Source organism: Hyperolius riggenbachi, chromosome 2 (genome assembly GCF_040937935.1).
Source record: "Hyperolius riggenbachi isolate aHypRig1 chromosome 2, aHypRig1.pri, whole genome shotgun sequence".
Taxonomy (NCBI): domain Eukaryota; kingdom Metazoa; phylum Chordata; class Amphibia; order Anura; family Hyperoliidae; genus Hyperolius; species Hyperolius riggenbachi.
This window is the reverse complement of record NC_090647.1, coordinates 106,534,410-106,551,534: the sequence shown is the minus strand read 5'-3', so window position 1 is coordinate 106,551,534 and position 17,125 is coordinate 106,534,410. Positions and strand designations below refer to the sequence as shown.

The following is a 17,125-nucleotide window of genomic DNA, read 5'->3' as shown; positions in this document are numbered from 1 at the left end:
AAAAATTGCTTTCCTAAAACAGAAAGAATTTGCGATAATTCAGGTTGGAGTGAGCTCGAGATGTCTCCCAGAGCACCACTGCTGAATATATGCAAATTAACGGGTTAGTTTTAGCCATAGCATCAGAATTCAGCAGTAGAATGTCACTAATTGTAGCGATATTCTACTAGTGGCAATCCCCTGTGCCCTTTTTTCCAGGCGCCTTTTTTCATGTATGCGTCTCAGGCACCTGCCTAGGTTGCCTGGTGGATGATCCTGCTCTATTTACCAGACTTCCGAGGGTTACTTCTGTAATTTGTTCAGTGCGACTTACATTGATGGTATTATAGAAATGAATAACAATAATAATTATTATTTGGAAGAGCCATTTAGTAGAGGAGGGTCAAAGCAAACCGATGGTGCAGACCTCAGATCCGTGATACGCATTCATCTGATTCTAGCTACACACATCAGCAGGTGAGCAGACAGAAGCTACAGACAGGAAGTGCTGGCCATGGTTGGGTCACCTGACCCCGTGGGCCCTGGAGTAGTTACCCATTCTGCACCACCTACTCTATATCACACCAGGTCATCAGCTCAGTGGTAACAGGCGAATGTTCAGATAGGATATCACGTTGGTGGTTATGATTTATCTTGCAGCAACAGACTGTATGCTTGTGTGGTGGGTCTGACAGTAATTTAGTGACTGCTGCGGGGCAAGATTCAGCTAGATAACATTAGTGCGATGCATATACAAGTATCTATAGAGAGACAGTCATTTGTTATCCCGTTCTCAGTAATCTTCCCATGTTTCCGTCCGCTCCTCCTGTACCTGCCCTCTCCCATTATGTACACACCTGCAATGCTGGTGTTCTCCCCTCCAGGCTCATGTTCTCCTTCCAAAACCCATTTGTTCTGCAGAGCCCGGGGCAGGGCAGAACCCTCACATGTTGCTGGAGAGGAGGGGAGTCTCTATTCAGTCTGCAGCATGATGGAGCGAGACTCTGGCAGGAGGCAGGAGGGAAGACGACAGCCCATGTCATGTCAACATACAGGAGAGCGTCCCAGTGACTGCTGCCAAACTCACATAAATCAAACCATTTCCCCAACATCTGTGCTGTGTAATCAAGCAGCTTCAAGTGAGATCTCCAGGGTTTGAAGTGGTATTAAGTGATGTCACTGAGACCCTTCTGCAGGGTAACCAAACTCTAAAGACCCCTTATTTGTCATACATCAGCGCTGGATGTTCTCTTTATAGTCCTTTTCTCATAACTTTATTTATTTCCTTCACAGTTAATGAATGATAGCATTCTGTAACGTATTACTTAGTAAATATTACAATACTATTATTTCATAGCAATTGCTGAGTGTATTGAGGACTGTAATTAGCAATTATATAGTAAATCAACATCTGGGTATTTCATTGGAACACTTTCCCTAACCAAAATAAAGAAAATAACCTAAGCAGAAGTGTGCATGCATGTATGTGCATAGGTACCTTGTATGAGCACACTGCACATGTGTGTGGAAAGTATGTATGAGCACACTGCACGTGTGTGTGGAAAGTATGTATGAGCACACTGCACATGTGTGTGGAAAGTATGTATGAGCACACTGCACAGGTGTGGAAAGTATGTATGAGCACACTGCACAGGTGTGGAAAGTATGTATGTGCACACTGCACGTGTGTGGAAAGTATGTATGAGCACACTGCACGTGTGTGGAAAGTATGTATGAGCACACTGCACAGGTGTGGAAAGTATGTATGAGAACACTGCACATGTGTGTGGAAAGTATGTATGAGCACACTGCACGTGTGTGTGGAAAGTATGTATGTGCACACTGCACAGGTGTGGAAAGTATGTATGAGCACACTGCACATGTGTGGAAAGTATGTATGAGCACACTGCACGTGTGTGGAAAGTATGTATGAGCACACTGCACGTGTGTGGAAAGTATGTATGAGCACACTGCACGTGTGTGGAAAGTATGTATGAGCACACTGCACGTGTGTGGAAAGTATGTATGAGCACACTGCACGTGTGTGGAAAGTATGTATGAGCACACTGCACGTGTGTGGAAAGTATGTATGAGCACACTGCACGTGTGTGGAAAGTATGTATGAGCACACTGCACGTGTGTGTGGAAAGTATGTATGAGCACACTGAACATGTGTGGAAAATATAAATGAGCACACTGCATGTGTGTGGAAAGTATGTATGAGCACACTGCACGTGTGTGGAAAGTATGTATGTGCCAAAAGAGAGACAACCCTTATTTGAAAGTAAACCAGTCCAACAGTGACGGAGAGAGAGGTAACAACACAGAGATGAATATATAATGGTGGCCACTAATGATCCAATCTTTTTCAACCAATCTTACCATTTCTGGGTACCCTCCTTTTTGATGCATCTCTAGTTACCCACTGGAGCAGCGCTGAAGGACATTGGCCTCAATTCACTAAGATCATGCTGGAGATAATAAGGCAAGAGAGTTCCTTAAAGAGAATCTGTATTGTTAAAATCGCTCAAAAGTAAACATACCAGTGCGTTAGGGGACATCTCCTATTACCCTCTGTCACAATTTCACCGCTCCTCGCCGCATTAAAAGTGGTTAAAAACAGTTTTACAAAGTTTGTTTGTAAACAAACAAAATGGCCACCAAAACAGGAAGTAGGTTGATGTACAGTATGTCCACACATAGAAAATACATCCATACACAAGCAGGCTGTATACAGCATTCCTTTTGAATCTCAAGAGATCATTTGTGTGTTTCTTTCCCCCATGCACTGAAGTTTCAGGCTGCTCTTTTCTTCCTGCAAACAGCTTTGCCCTTGTTTGTAATTCTTCAGTATGTGAAAGCCCAGCCAGCTCAGAGGACGATTTATCCTGCTTGTAAAAGATAAGAGAGAAGAGAGAAGCTGCTCTAATCCTAAATAACACACAGGCAGTGTGCAGAGAGGGGCCTAGAAGGGTGAGTTCATAGCAGAACCACAACACTGAAGAACTTGGCAGCCTTCCAGACACAGGCCGACAAGTCTGACAGGGGAAAGATACATTAATTTATTACAGAGACAATGATAGTATAAAGTGTTGCAGTGAGCCAGAACACATTAGAATAGCTTTTGGAACTTGTAGGAAGATAAAAAACAGGATGCAATTTTTGTTACGGAGTCTCTTTAAGTTACCTCCTCTGTAGTTAATTTACCTCCTCTGTAGTTAATTTACCTCCTCTGTAGTTAATTTACCTCCTCTGTAGTTATTTTCACATGCAGTTAATTAACAGCCTGTCTTTAACTCTGGAGTTATTTTAAGGATTGAAGAGTTAGCTTAAAGGCAGAAGAGTTAACTTTAGGTTTGCCTGAGGTAAAATGTTTCCTGAATACTACATGCCTTATCACCATGGTAACAACTCTAGAAGAGTTATTAAAGACAGGAGATAATCTTAGTGAATTGAGGCCATTGCCTATTATTTGAATCCTAGTTTGGAACTTTCTCAGTGATCCCAGATGGACTGGAAAAGTGGACCATAATGGCCTCATGTTCTATGGCTATATTAGTGATTGAATTAGTTTGGAGCACATGCGAACCAATTAGTGAAACATGTGTAATGCCTGAGGGATGCATGGTAGCCACACTTGTTATGTGACCCCCAGAATAGAGCACTCTGAATATATAGGGGTCACGAAGAAAAGGAGATGTGAGTGTTGGGAAGGCTACTTTCACACTGGAGAGTTGCATTGTGTGCTGAAAAAACAGGATCGCAACTGAGGGGAAAAGTCATATCATAGAGGGGAAAAGTGCGTCACAGATAGCTATAGGTGCCCCTTAGTATTAGATAGCCAGAGGTACCTTACGTATTAAGTTGCTAGAGGTGCCTTCGAAAAAAGGGAGATCTCATCAGAGAGGAGTCCCGAGTGATTAACCTCTCATTTACACTCTCATCAGGACTCTACATAGGGAAGAAGGGACGGAGGCACTCGGGGAGAGGAGTGAGCCGCCTTTCCATCATCAGCCGCCTTTCCATCATCAGCCACCTGAAGGCACGTGCCTACAGTGCCTTATGGTAAATCTGGCCCTGATGTTGAGTTTTGCAGGGACAAGTAATCTCCCACTGCAAAGGGATACATTTATAATAAAGGAAAGGAGCTATGGCAAGATGAAGCAGGACTGGTTGGTTTATTTTCTATAAAACATGTAAGCAACGTGTTTTTTATTTTGGGTTTTTGTTTTTTTTTACTATGAATCCTGAGCTCAAAATATAATATAATTGCTATTAATGTAGCTCGTCCAATGGATTTGCTAGTTAGTATTTCGCCCCCCAAAAAAGTGTAAAGCAGTGGCGTAGCAATGGGGATGCAGAGGTTGCGACCGCACTGGGGCCCTTGATCCAAAGGCACCCACTAGGGGCCCGCCTTCATTCATCGTATTAGCTTTTCATTGGTGTTATGCTGGGAATGAACACCTCTACATGTGCATTAAATAGTGGTAATCCTTAAAGAGAAACTCCGACCAAGAATTGAACTTTATCCCAATCAGTAGCTGATACCCACTTTTACATGAGAAAAATAATGATTTTCACAAACAGACCATCAGGGGGCGCTGTATGACTGATTTTGTGCTGAAACCCCTCCCACAAGAGGCTCTGGTACCGTACGGTACTCTGGGCAAACTGTCACAATGTAACAATGTTCAGACAGGAAATAGCTGTCTGTTAAAGCCAGACCAGCTAGAAACAGCTCCATAATCTGCCCACAGTAACAATGTCACCATGTAATACAAGTCAGAATGTGAATCTGGGAGAGGAAAGATTTTACAATGAGCAAACACTGACTAAATCATGTATACATAATTATTGTAAAAATGAAGCACTTTTTTTATTACATTATTTTCACTGGAGTTCCTCTTTAACAACTGTTTCCTTACTCTAAATACACCTCTCTGACACTGCAGCTGTTCTTGGTAGGTTTTAAGGCTCCATATCAATAGAGTGCTTGGAGCCCCATGTAAAACTTGCACTGGGGGCCCCAAGCTCCTTAGCTACACCACTGTTGTGAAGGTTGGGGCATGTAGCTTCATGGACTGTGGGCTGGTGCACACCGAGCGGCTTTTTCAGTGTTTCTGCAGCCGCTTGCGGCTGCGGATCCGCTTGGTCAATGTATCTCAATGGGGTGGTGCACACCAGAGCGGGAGGCGTTTTGCAGAAACGAATCCTCCCGGGGTGAGGCATTTTTTGGATTTCGGATGCGTTTCTGCCTCAATGTTAAGTATAGGAAAAACGCAAACCGCTCTGAAAAACGCCTGTTCAGAGCGGTTTTGCGGCGTTTTTGTTACAGAAGCTGTTCAGTAACAGCTTTACTGTAACAATATATGAAATCTACTACACCAAAACCGCTAGACAAAACCGCAAAACGCTAGCTGAAACGCTACAGAAAAATAAGAAAAAGCGTTTCAAAATCTGCTAGCATTTTGCGGATCTGCTAGCGGGTTTTGGTGTGCACCTGGCCTGTGTGCTTGTTCTGGATCAGTGATGCTCTAAGAAGTGGATAAGCATGACAGCAAGGGAGCTGTGACTGCTGATCTCCTAGTAAGGAATGCTACTTGCCAGGTTGTCTTGATTATCCTGCAACTTCAGTGGTTTTTTGTTGTTGTTCAATCAGGGCTGGTGCACACCAAGAGCACTTCTGAGCGCTTTTCAGGCCTGGAACCCACTAAAAATTTGCAAATCGCTATTGCAATTGCTAGCGTTTTTAATGAGCGTTTTGTAAGCGATTTCTTGAGCGTTTTTTAAAAGTGTAAGTTTTTTTGCCAGTGATTGTGTAGCGATTTGCGATTAGCGATTTTAATTCTGATTGGTCCTTTCAATGTATCATAATTTTATTTACAGCTTGCATTAATTTAAAATCGCACTCAAAATGCTATGTGTAGCGATTTATGAGCGATTACGCCAGCGGTTATATACTTTACATTGCAGAAACGCTAACGCCACCAAAATGCTGCATATCCTGCGTTTGCGATTTTACTATTCACAATCGCTCCAGTGGAATTTGGCCCATCCATTAACATTAGCTGAGCATTTAGGGAAATCGCTGGCATTTTGAATTGCTCCATAAACGCTCAAAAAATCACTTTAGTGGGTTCCAGCCCTCAGATCTCAAAAACTTTGAAAAGTGCTTGGCTTAGGGATGGTTCACACTGGGTGCTTTTTCAGCGCCTCCAGCTTTTTCTACTAATGTATCACGATCACAAACAATGATGTAATGTATTGTATTGTATTTGCGATCACAAACAGCGTCTTTGGGGCGATTGCGATGTTTTGTTGCCAAATGGCGATCATGGACCCGAATGCGATTGCTGGGAAGCGGCGGGCAAGCGCCCAGTGTGTATCAGCCCTTATGTTACCCTGTGAGGGTGTTCCCATAGCAGCGTTGTGATTTTTCTAAAATCGCAAACGCGCTGCATGTAGCATTTTTTTGGAGCGATCCAGCTTGAAGGTATGAGAAAAAACGCTCATTCATTCAAAAATCGCTCTGAAAATCGCTTCACAAAATCGCTTTTGCAAATCTCTAAGCGCTAGCGATTGCCATAGCGATTTTGGTGTGCACTAGCCCTCACACGAGGCACAATAGGCACTGGGTTGCACATCCAGGAAAATAGTAGGATCGCAACGCAACCGTGATGAAAATCAGCGGGAACGTGCTTGCTTGGTTTTGGGAGCAGCCTTCCATGCAACACATTGTTAAGGTGCCCATACACTCGTCAGATTGGCAGCAGATAGATAAGAAATGCATCTGATGATCTATCTGATGCGTTTTTAGAACATTTTTTACCAGGATAGAATTCCAATAGATTTCAGTTTGAAATCTATTGAAATTCGATCTGATGGCATTTTTTTGCCATCAGATTTCCATTAAGGCCAATGCAAACTGATAAGCAATCTCATCAGATCGACCTAAATTTTCCATCCTGCCTGGTCGACGGAAATCCATCGAGATTCGAAATCGGCCATCGATCGGTCGATTGGCCAACCGATTTGCAAACGATCAATCGATCGATCGATCGGGATCGATCGGTCGGCCAGAAAATCGGCTGAGTGTATGGGCCCCTTTAATATTGAATATTGACATTTATACAGCCACAAATGTCTGGTTTTGTATTCATTTACAAAAAAAAGACTCTTTTTACAGAATTAGCTACTAACTAGAAAACTAAAATGTAGAATATAATTTAATGGTAGCAATGGCCCGATTGGTGCAATGTTTAATACAGGGTGTAGCAGCATCCGTCTAGCTAGCCATTTGCAGGCTTGGCCTTTGTTTGTATGCATCACAGCTAAAGAACAATTAGAAACCGTCTTTGTCATTTTCAAACTGTTTGAGGAAGACGCTATGTGCCCTCTGGTGTTTGTAGTTGGTACTGCAGATACTGTAATATTTGCATTCACATTTTATAAAAGGAAAACTGAGCAAGTTTCAGGAATAAATGCCATTTTGCCTGACAGTAAAAATTCTATTTGTAGGTTATAGTTGCATGAATGATTTAGTCAAGTATAAGCTTTGCAATGTGTGTTTTAGGAATGTATACAAAGCATTATAGTGATGGATAAATATACCTACCAATACCTACAACCTTATTTAGACTGGTTCATTTTTTTGTCAGACCTTCTATAAATGTACTTTGACTTTTATTTATATCTGTCTTGTTGTTATGTCCTCCATATCTTTGGCCCCTAGCCCATCTACCTATGTATTTCTGAACGTATATTATTCATCTAAAGAATAACAGTAAACATTTAGAATGACAATAGCAATACAAAATACTCACTTTCCTTTACATTGGAATATTTTTATTGGCGTCGTTTGTGTATTTTGCGCATTATTACGCCTAAACGGGATAAAATATTGTCGATGAATAGTGAAGGCGGAGGGAACAGCTGTGTTTGGATATGTAGTAGCACGGTGACAGTGGCATAATTCAGGGGGGCTACGCATGCTCTAAAATCCACACTAATACAGAAGAAAAAAAAAAGAAATATACAAGTCTGTGCGCGCAAAAAGGAACTTTATGATATAAATATTTAATTGGATTTTTTGTTATCTGACAAAGGAGTGTAAACTAATTGTTTTGCCAGGCGTGCTGTCAGACATATGGTGATAATAAATGCTTCTGCCATAATTTATGCCCACAGAAAATCCATGCCCCTTTGTTTCTTAATGCAGACTTATTTCCGATGGAAAAATTAAAGCATTGCCGTGCGGAGGTAAAGCTGTGCGAAGCCATCTGCTTTAGTATACACCTGTCATTAGACTGCTATGCAGAGCGGGATCATTCACCAGGCAACTTAGGCAGGTGCTTGGGGCCTAGTGAGTATCAAGGGGCTCACCTGCAACCTTCTGTGACCTCTCACCACTTTAACTTTCCAAAAGGACCACAAGCGGACCCCGAAATATACTACCTTGTCTAGGGCCGCATTACATCTTAAAGGACAACTGAAGTGAGATATATATAGAGGCTGCCATATTTATTTCCTTTTAAGCAATACCAGTTGCCTGGCAGCTCTGCTGATCTATTTGGCTGCAGTAGTGTCTGAATAACACCAGAAACAAGCATGTGTCTAATCTTGTCAGATCTGATAATAATGTCAGAAACACCTGATCTGTTGTATGCTTGTTCAGGGTCTGTGGCTGAAAGTATTAGAGGCAGAGGATCGGTAGGATAGCCAGGTAACTGGTATTGCTTACAAGGAAATAAATATATTAGCCTCCATATAACTCTTACTTCGGTTGTCCTTTAATCTATCGCTGATGCTATGGTGGCTGTCATCACTTCCTCCTGCCACAGGCTGATGGCCTGGCTAAGGTATGGAACCACTGCCCCGGAACAAGCATGCAACGCCTGATCTGTACACATGCTGCACGCCACTTTTTAATCACTGAACAGTGATTAAAAAGTGGTGGTCTGTAACCCCATTCATCTGGACTAAGTAGTGGATCGCCAACCGTTATTGCTACTTTTCGCCACAAGAGGGAGCAGTACATTGACTTGTATAGCAGCTGCATGCCATTACTAGAATAAGTGAAGTGAGAGTGATATGGATACTTACATATCTATTGCCTTTTAATCAATACCAGTTGCCTGGCTATCCTGCTGATCCTCTGCCTCTAATACTTTTAGCCACAGCCCCTGAACAAGCATCAGGTGTTTCTGACATTATTGTCAGATCTGACAAGATTAGCTGCTTGCTTGTTTCAAGTGTGTGATTCAGACACCACTGCAGCCAAATAGATCAGCAGGACTGCCAGGCAACTGGTATTGTTCAACAGGAAATAAATATGGCAGCCTCCATATTCTCATTTGCTGTCCTTTAAAGGAAACCTGAAGGGGGAAAAAATGCCAAAAAATAGAAGCCTTTGGATGATACACAGACTTCTCCTGTCCCCCTTGCCTCCACCAATCCAGCGCTGGGACCCCCTTTGCCTCCTGGACAAGGGCTAGTTGAAGAGTGAGCGCGTCTGCACTCCCATCTGTGAATGAGTGTGACGGCACTGTGCAGGCATCTTGCACCTGCACAATAGCACAGAGCTGCTCGGGCCCAAGTAGCTCCATGCTACTGCAGAGGCACGAAGCATCCTGCACCTACACAAGGCAACAATGCATGCTGCTGCACTCTTTCGTGGATGAGGGTGGAGCAGTTAACTTCCAGAGGTTCCCGAGACCCAGCGGTGGTCTAGAGCAGGGCTTTTCAATCTTTTCACTAATTGTACCACTTTAATCACCTGAAAATGTTCAAGTACCACCCGTGCACCTGCGCAGTAGAGTGGACCCGATCGGGCTCGTCTGTTTCCACCGAAATCCGTGCGGAGAGCCACTACTGCTCATGCAGGCATGCAGACAAGGAGATCTTCAGGGGGTCCTATCACTGGATCCCCTCTACTGAGGAGGAATGGGGAAGCCTCTTTAGCATTTAGACATCCCCCCTGAGGTCCTCGCTGTTTTTCCCTGCAGAACAGTTCAGACCTCAGATCAGTGGTAACCTGACCACAGTGAAGAGACAGCCAGGCGAAAGATACACAGTGACAGCATGTATGATTCAAATACAGGAAGTGAGCAGTGATGTCACTGTGCACCGTTTCCCTGGCTGTCTTTTCACCACTGATCTGAGGTCTAAAGTATGCCATAGGGCAGCACAGCGAGGAGTGAGCGAAGGGGAGCTGAACTTTGTGGATGCAAGATGGGACCAGGACAAGTGGCAGGCAAACCTGGTGTGTACCACCTGGCCAATAGCAAAGTACCACTGGTGGTACGCGTACCACAGGTTGAAAAGCCCTGGTCTAGAGGAGGGTGTAGGAAGCTTCTACCGAAGTAAGTATCTCATTTTCTCTCCTTTTAACCCTTTGGGGACTGGCCGCCTAACCCCTCTTAAGGACCAGGCGTTTTTGCATGGGGGGGGGGGGGGGGGGTCAGGCAGCTGCATCCCTCTTGGGGCTTGCTGGGCTGTGTGGCCAGGTGTCCTCCCTGTAGCGGGCAGCCTTTACTCACCTCCCAGGCTCCAGCGATGAGCCACAGTAGACCCCTCTCCTCCAGCCGGAAACCCCGCTCGTACTGACTCTCAGTTCCGGGTCGCGGCTTGATGATGTCATCAAGCTGGGACCCGGCACTGACGTTAGATCGAGCGGGGATGCCGGCCAGAGCGGAGGGGAGTGCCGATCGTAGTGGGAATGTCAGGGAGGTGAGTGGATCCTCTTCTTCCCCCCCTACCTCCACAGCTGCCACAGTGATCAGAAGCCATACGCGATGGCTTCTGATCACTGAGGGGACATGTCAGCTGTCATATGAGAGGCGGTCCTCAAAAGGTTAAATTTACTGGTTTGCTTTAAAGTGCAGATCTGCAGCAAAAGTGACAAACAGGTTAATGTTTCTCTATTGGATGGATCACATCAGAGTCAGAGAAGGGACAAGGTCCTCCAGCACCCAAGGCTGAGACAGCAAAGTGCGCCCCTCCATCCCTGCCACCCTAGCTGTCACACACTGGTTGCTATTAGACTAAGAGGGCCACAGAGCCCACAACCTCCCCAACACCTTAATATCTAGTTATCTGGCTTGCAGTCACTGCTATGTATCCCCTTTCTTACTTCTTTCTGCTTCAAACACAATTAGGAATGACAGCTGACTGAATTGTGCGCCCCCTCCTACACTGCGCCCTAAGGCTGGAGCCTCTCCAGCCTATGCCTCGGCCCGGCCCTGATCAGAGTGATGTGATTTTTTCCCCAAACGCAAACGCGGGTCCTGTAGCATTTCTGAGGCGATTCAGCCTCAATGTTAAGTATAGGAAAATCGCTCAAACAAAATGTTAGAACAGAGTTATTTTACAAGCCTTTTTTTTTTTACAAAAGCTGTACACTTCCAGCTCTGCTGTACAAAAAATAAAAACTTGCTAAACCAAAACGCTCCAAAAATCGCTAGGCACATGCCTAAAAACACTTAGAAAAATCACTTTTAAAAGCGCTTAGCGTTTGCGATTATGCCGGCAATTTTAGGTGTACACCGGCCCTGAGTGAAACATCAGTATCCTCTATTGTAGCCTATGGGTGCTATGAAAGTGATGAACACTATCTGCCAATCTATAAACAGACAATCAGCTGGTCTCCTTTTGATAAATATGGCAATCATCACTATTATTTGGCGATTGCCACAATGATGATCCCTTATAAAAGTGGCGATCATTTTAAGTTTATCTCCACTTTTATAAATAATGTGAAATGAAAAATAGCATCATTTCCTCAGAAATATATATATACACCCCTAAAGCCACAATAGTTGTACAGTTTGGGCAATGGAGAGTAAAGTGGAAATCTCCATTAGACTAGTGAAGTGACTATTACAAGACCAATATTAAGGGTTTTGTTTTGTTTTTTTAAAGTCAAAAACAATTGACTTCCTCCTGACATTGGGACATTTCCTCTTGAGACTCTTAAAAAACGCTAATGTGAACCGGGCTGCAGGCCCTAATTTTCCGGACCGTTCTGCCCAGCGGAACGGAACCAGACAAAAATTGCTGCAGCATTGGGGCAATGGAAAACGGAACGTTTCTTCACACTAGTCCCCACCGGTGATGTGGTGACGCGAACCTGAGCAGCGAGAGGGTGAGGGAGGGTGCAGCAGCCGGGCTGGTGGTTGAGGGAGGGTAAAATACACACCTAATGTTCTTTTGAAGCCGGCGGTAGAGGCTTCCGTCTTCTTCCGCGTCATGTGACTACATGACGCGTCATGTGACTAGTAACATGACGCGCTGTGTAGTCACATCGGAAGAAGATGAAGCCTCTAACGCCGGCTGCAAAAGAGCATTAGGTATGTACAGTATTTGCCGGCCAACTGAGTGAAAACTGATCAGATCGATAGTTGATCATATCCGTTTTCAATTTCCATTTGGCAGTGTGCACAGAGCCATCCGGATCCGGTGAAGCGGAGACTGGATCCGCTCACCGGATCAGTTTGGCTCACAAACGCAGATGTGAACCGGGCCTTAGTTAGTTCTTCTCTGCTGGGGATTCATGTGTACTTCAGCTACTTATCATTGAAAGAGAGTTAGCCAAAATTGATTATATCTGTGATTTATTAGCTGCTTCCATTGAAAGGTGATACCAGACTCAAATTTTTATGTCTTGGCTTGCTGACAATCGTCTCTGGATACCGAAATATTGAATATTATTTTGGGTTATTACATTAGGACCTGATTGGATGCAAACGATAAGATAAGGCCTTTACATTTCAATTTAGAAGCTGTTACTCCAGCTAAAATGCATAAATTAGACTAAGCAACAAATGCCACAGGGGCAGCCAAAACGCATCTGAAGGAAGTAAATGGAGGGGTCCGCACACATGTACATGTTAGTCGGCCTAGGCCTTGACAAGGGGGACCTTAGTGGCTCCGAAACTATAGTAGGCTGTGATGGTCCGATGTCACACCGTGTGTGTGAGAACAATAACGTTTTTCATAGTTCCTGGATCAAGCCTGTGTGCGGACCCCTCCTTTGATTTCCTTGATATTGTTGCCATTGGGATCCTGACCTGCACCAGCAACCACTCCTGACAGCTGTGCGATTCTCTCAATTGGAAGAACGCAGCTGAACTCTTCCATGTAGTTTGGGATTGCCCAGAGATTCTTTGGTCTGAAATACAATTAGAAATTTAACGCATCTACAACAAAGTGGATCCGAGGGTGAAACCAAATTCTGGAGGTATTTAGATCATTTAACCCTGTCAAATACACGGAAAACTACCTTTCCACTTTCTGGCAAGGAGACAAATAGTAGTGAGATGTCTACCTTTTTGGCCCCTAAGCCAACCTTCTAGTTGTTCCCTATCCATGTACAACAGTGCCCCTCCCATTCCATGTTCAGCCCCGCCTCTTCTGTGTGTATCATCCATGTACAGCAGTCCCTCTCTGTCATCTACATCTCCCTTGAGCCAACATCTCTCCTCTTCCATATGTTGCTCCCCGTTTGCAGGCTTCTTTTCCATATTAGCAGCCCCTTTACCCTGCACGGCTGCCCCTTCAGGTAGCAGCCATGCAAGACCTGGGCCTTTGTGGCCTTTCCTGAAGTCCAGCCCTGCTTTTAAGGGAAGGAGAAGAAACCTGGTAGGGTGTGACTTTCAGAGCCTCATCTAACCAGACTATAGCACTAGTAGACACAGTAGGCACTTTCTTCAGTTCCCAGGCTGCTACCGCAGGGCATACTCTTGCACATAAAACAATTCTTGCTTTCTGCCTCACACAAAGCTATAACAGTAATAACAAATGTGGTAGTTGGAGACCCAGGGCACCTGGATAGAGCACATGCCCCACATGCTAGGCCCTAGCATCACCATTGGTTACCACATATATAAGCAAGGCTTGCACTATTGGTGGTACGGGCAGGGCCAATTGTAGTAACAATGGGGCCCCCAGGCAATATTAACCCAAGGGCCCCTCAATAGACACCCCCCAACCAAAAAGCCGCAGTAGAGGCCCTTTGTTGCAGCCAAATTTCCCCCCAGGGCCCCTGAGCCAGGCCAGGTGAGATGCTACTCTGCTGAAGACTCTGCAGGGACCCACAGGGAACAACAATTAAGTATGAGGGGGACAACTTGGGGGCCCCTACAGGCTCTGGGGCCCTGGGGCAATTGCCCCCTTTCCCTCTATGGTATCACCGGCCCTGGGTACGGGAATGGAAAATACTGATGCCGATTGTTAGTGAAACTGTGTAACATTTTCAGTGATTTTTAGTTTCTAACATGTAACTCTGGCTTTAGGAAGAAGATGCGGCCAGCGTAGATATAGATCTTTGGTGTTCGTTTGGCAGCTCTCATGTGCTATCCTGGTGACCCCTCGGACATCCCGATAACCATGGTAAGAAAGTTTTTTTCTTTAGAACTGTTATTTACCTGCAGATTTCCATAAGCAGCTGGACATGAATTTATATTATTTAGTGGCTGGATAGTGTACTGGTCAAGGGCTGTACCTCTGACGAAGGAGACCTGGGTTCAAGTCTCTGCATCTTCCTGTTCAGTAAGCCAGCACTTATTTAGTAGGAGTTCTTGGGCAAGACTCCCTAACATTGCTACTGCCTACTGAGCATGCTTTAATTCTGATTGGTCCTCTTAAATTATTATAAATTTTTTTTTACAGTTTTCACAAATCGCTATGTGTAGCGATTCATGAGCAATTTGCCAGCGCTTTACTACTTTACATTGAAGCGCAAACACTCCCAAAATGCTGCATGTCCTGTGATTGCGATTTTGCTAAACGCAATCGCTACTGTGGAATTGGTTACATTTATTTACATTGGCAAAGCATTTAGGGAAATCGCTAGCAATTTAAAGTGCTCCTTAAATGCTCAAAAAAGCGCTCTAGTGGATTTCAGGCCTCCAATTCAATCCAGTAAATTGCTTTTCCTTTCTGAACAGTGGGGTCAGGGGACGCCTACAGAAACTTCAACTTGCTGCCCAATTACATTGTGATCTATCAAACTGGGGAATGATATCTGATGTCTGCATGCAGTTTAAATTGATATAAAACTCAGCATTTCCTCTTTGTTCTGAAAGGGTATTTACAGCATAAAATCTACTACCACAAAAAAAATTGTAGCAGAACAGCGTTCAAACAGATAAACACAGAACTTTGTTGTTCAGTGGAAAGCTCCTTGCTTCAGTGGAAAGCTTCTGGCTGCATCTGAAGAGGTGATAACATTATCTTTTGTTTACATTCCTTTGTCAGGTACATTTAGTAAACATTAGCAAAGTGCTGAAACTGTGCTCTCTTTGCTTCTAGTATGTGTGCAGCTGAGAAGTGATCAGTAGATAGATTTTAATATATAAATACAGCAGCTATGCAATAAAATGCAATGGCAGCTTTCAGAGCAGATGAATTGTACTTTGAGAATTTGTAATTTGTAAACAGAAAATATTACTTGTGCACAAAAGCAAATATGAAAACCGTAATGGTAAAAAAAAAGTAGGAAGACATATTTTTATTGAATGATATGTCAGAATTTTAGACCACTTTAACCACTTCGCCGCCAGGGTACAGTATATCTTCGCTCCTTTGGACTTCACTTCCCCGCCCGGAGCGTAGATATACGCACCCCCCGCCGCTGCCGCCGCTGTCCGCGCTCCCACTCACACTCCCGGGATCGTGCACGCCGCTGCCCGCTAGCCCGGAGATCAATGAACGGGAAAATCCATTCCCGTTCGTTGATCTCTGCCCCCGCAATGATCGGCATGCTTCTACGAGAAGCAGCGTGATCATTGTAAAAAAACTCAGTTTCCCAGCCTCCCTTCCTGCAAGCGTCCTTCCGACGCTTGCAGGACGCCTAAAAAAAAAAAAAGTAATACTACACCCAAACATTTTTTTCACATACAAATAAATTATTTGTACTATTAATTTTAACTAATTAACTCCCACACTCCCCAATTGTTATCAATATTTATTTATTTTTTGAAATAAATTTTAAAAAATTACAATTAAAAAAAACTTAAATAGTTACCTTAGGGATTGAAATCTTTAAATATTTATATCAAGAGGGTATAACACTGTTACTTTATAAATTATGGGCTTGTAATTAGGGATAGATGCAAAACTGAAAAAAATGCACCTTTATTTGCAAATAAAATATTGGCGCCAAACATTGTGATAGGGACATAATTTAAATGGTGTAATAACTGGGACAAATGGGCATATAAGTTACATGGATTTTAATTATAGTAGCATGCATTATTTAAAAACTATAATGGCGGAAAACTGAAAAATAATGTTTTTTCTTCCAAATGTTTTCCTATTTTCCCATTAAAACACATTTAGAATAAAATAAAAAATGGCATAATGTCCCACCTAAAGAAAGCCTAATTGGTGGTGAAAAAAACAAGATATAGTTCATTTCATTGTGATAAGTAATGATAAAGTTATAGGCGAATGAATGGATGGAGCGCTGAAAGGAGAAAATTGCTCTGGTGGTCAGGGGGTAAAACCCCTCAGTTGTGAAGTGGTTAAAGGAGCACAATCATGAAAAAAAAAAAAATAAGATACATATATACACATACATATAAGACATACATTTTTCCCAGAGTAAAATGTATTGTGAATGATTTTATTCCTATGTTGCTGTCACTTACAGCAGGTAATACAAATCTGACAGATCTGTCAGGTTTTGGACTTGTCCATCTCCTCATATTATTTCCTTGACTCCCTACATAGGCACTTCCTGGAAATAATCTGTACAAATATACCAGCCAACCTCCACGCTATTTTAGTAGTTGAACTGAATAACTGAAGGGGTCAGTAAGTGATTTTTGAAAATAAAGAAAACCCTGAGAATCTCCATGAGCAGACGGACTAGTCCGAAACATTTCAGATTTTTTACTACCTACCAGTAGCAACAATGTCTGTAAAAAAAAGAAATGTATAGTGCATTCTACTCTGGCACAAATGAGTCTGAAATTGTTTTGTCTTTTTGCGATAGTGGTTCTTTCAAGGCATCCTGGAGTGAAAAGAATACAGAGGGAGCCATCTTCATTCACTTATAAACAATGCCAGTTACCTGGCTGTCATGCTGAGCTTTTGGCTTTAGTTATTTTTTAGTCACACACCTACAACAAGCATGCAGCCAGTG

At 43.4% G+C, this 17,125-nt stretch overlaps 1 long non-coding RNA gene across 1 annotated transcript in view; it reads left to right on the top strand.

Annotated features, from left to right (window-relative positions):
• LOC137544006 (uncharacterized) overlaps window positions 1-17,125 on the top strand; it is a 125,574-nt gene that overhangs the window by 70,127 nt on the left and 38,322 nt on the right. Inside the window, exon 3 of the long non-coding RNA XR_011025696.1 lies at window positions 14,271-14,367. This is a non-coding gene — a long non-coding RNA (uncharacterized lncRNA). The remainder of the gene's footprint in view (window positions 1-14,270; window positions 14,368-17,125) is intronic.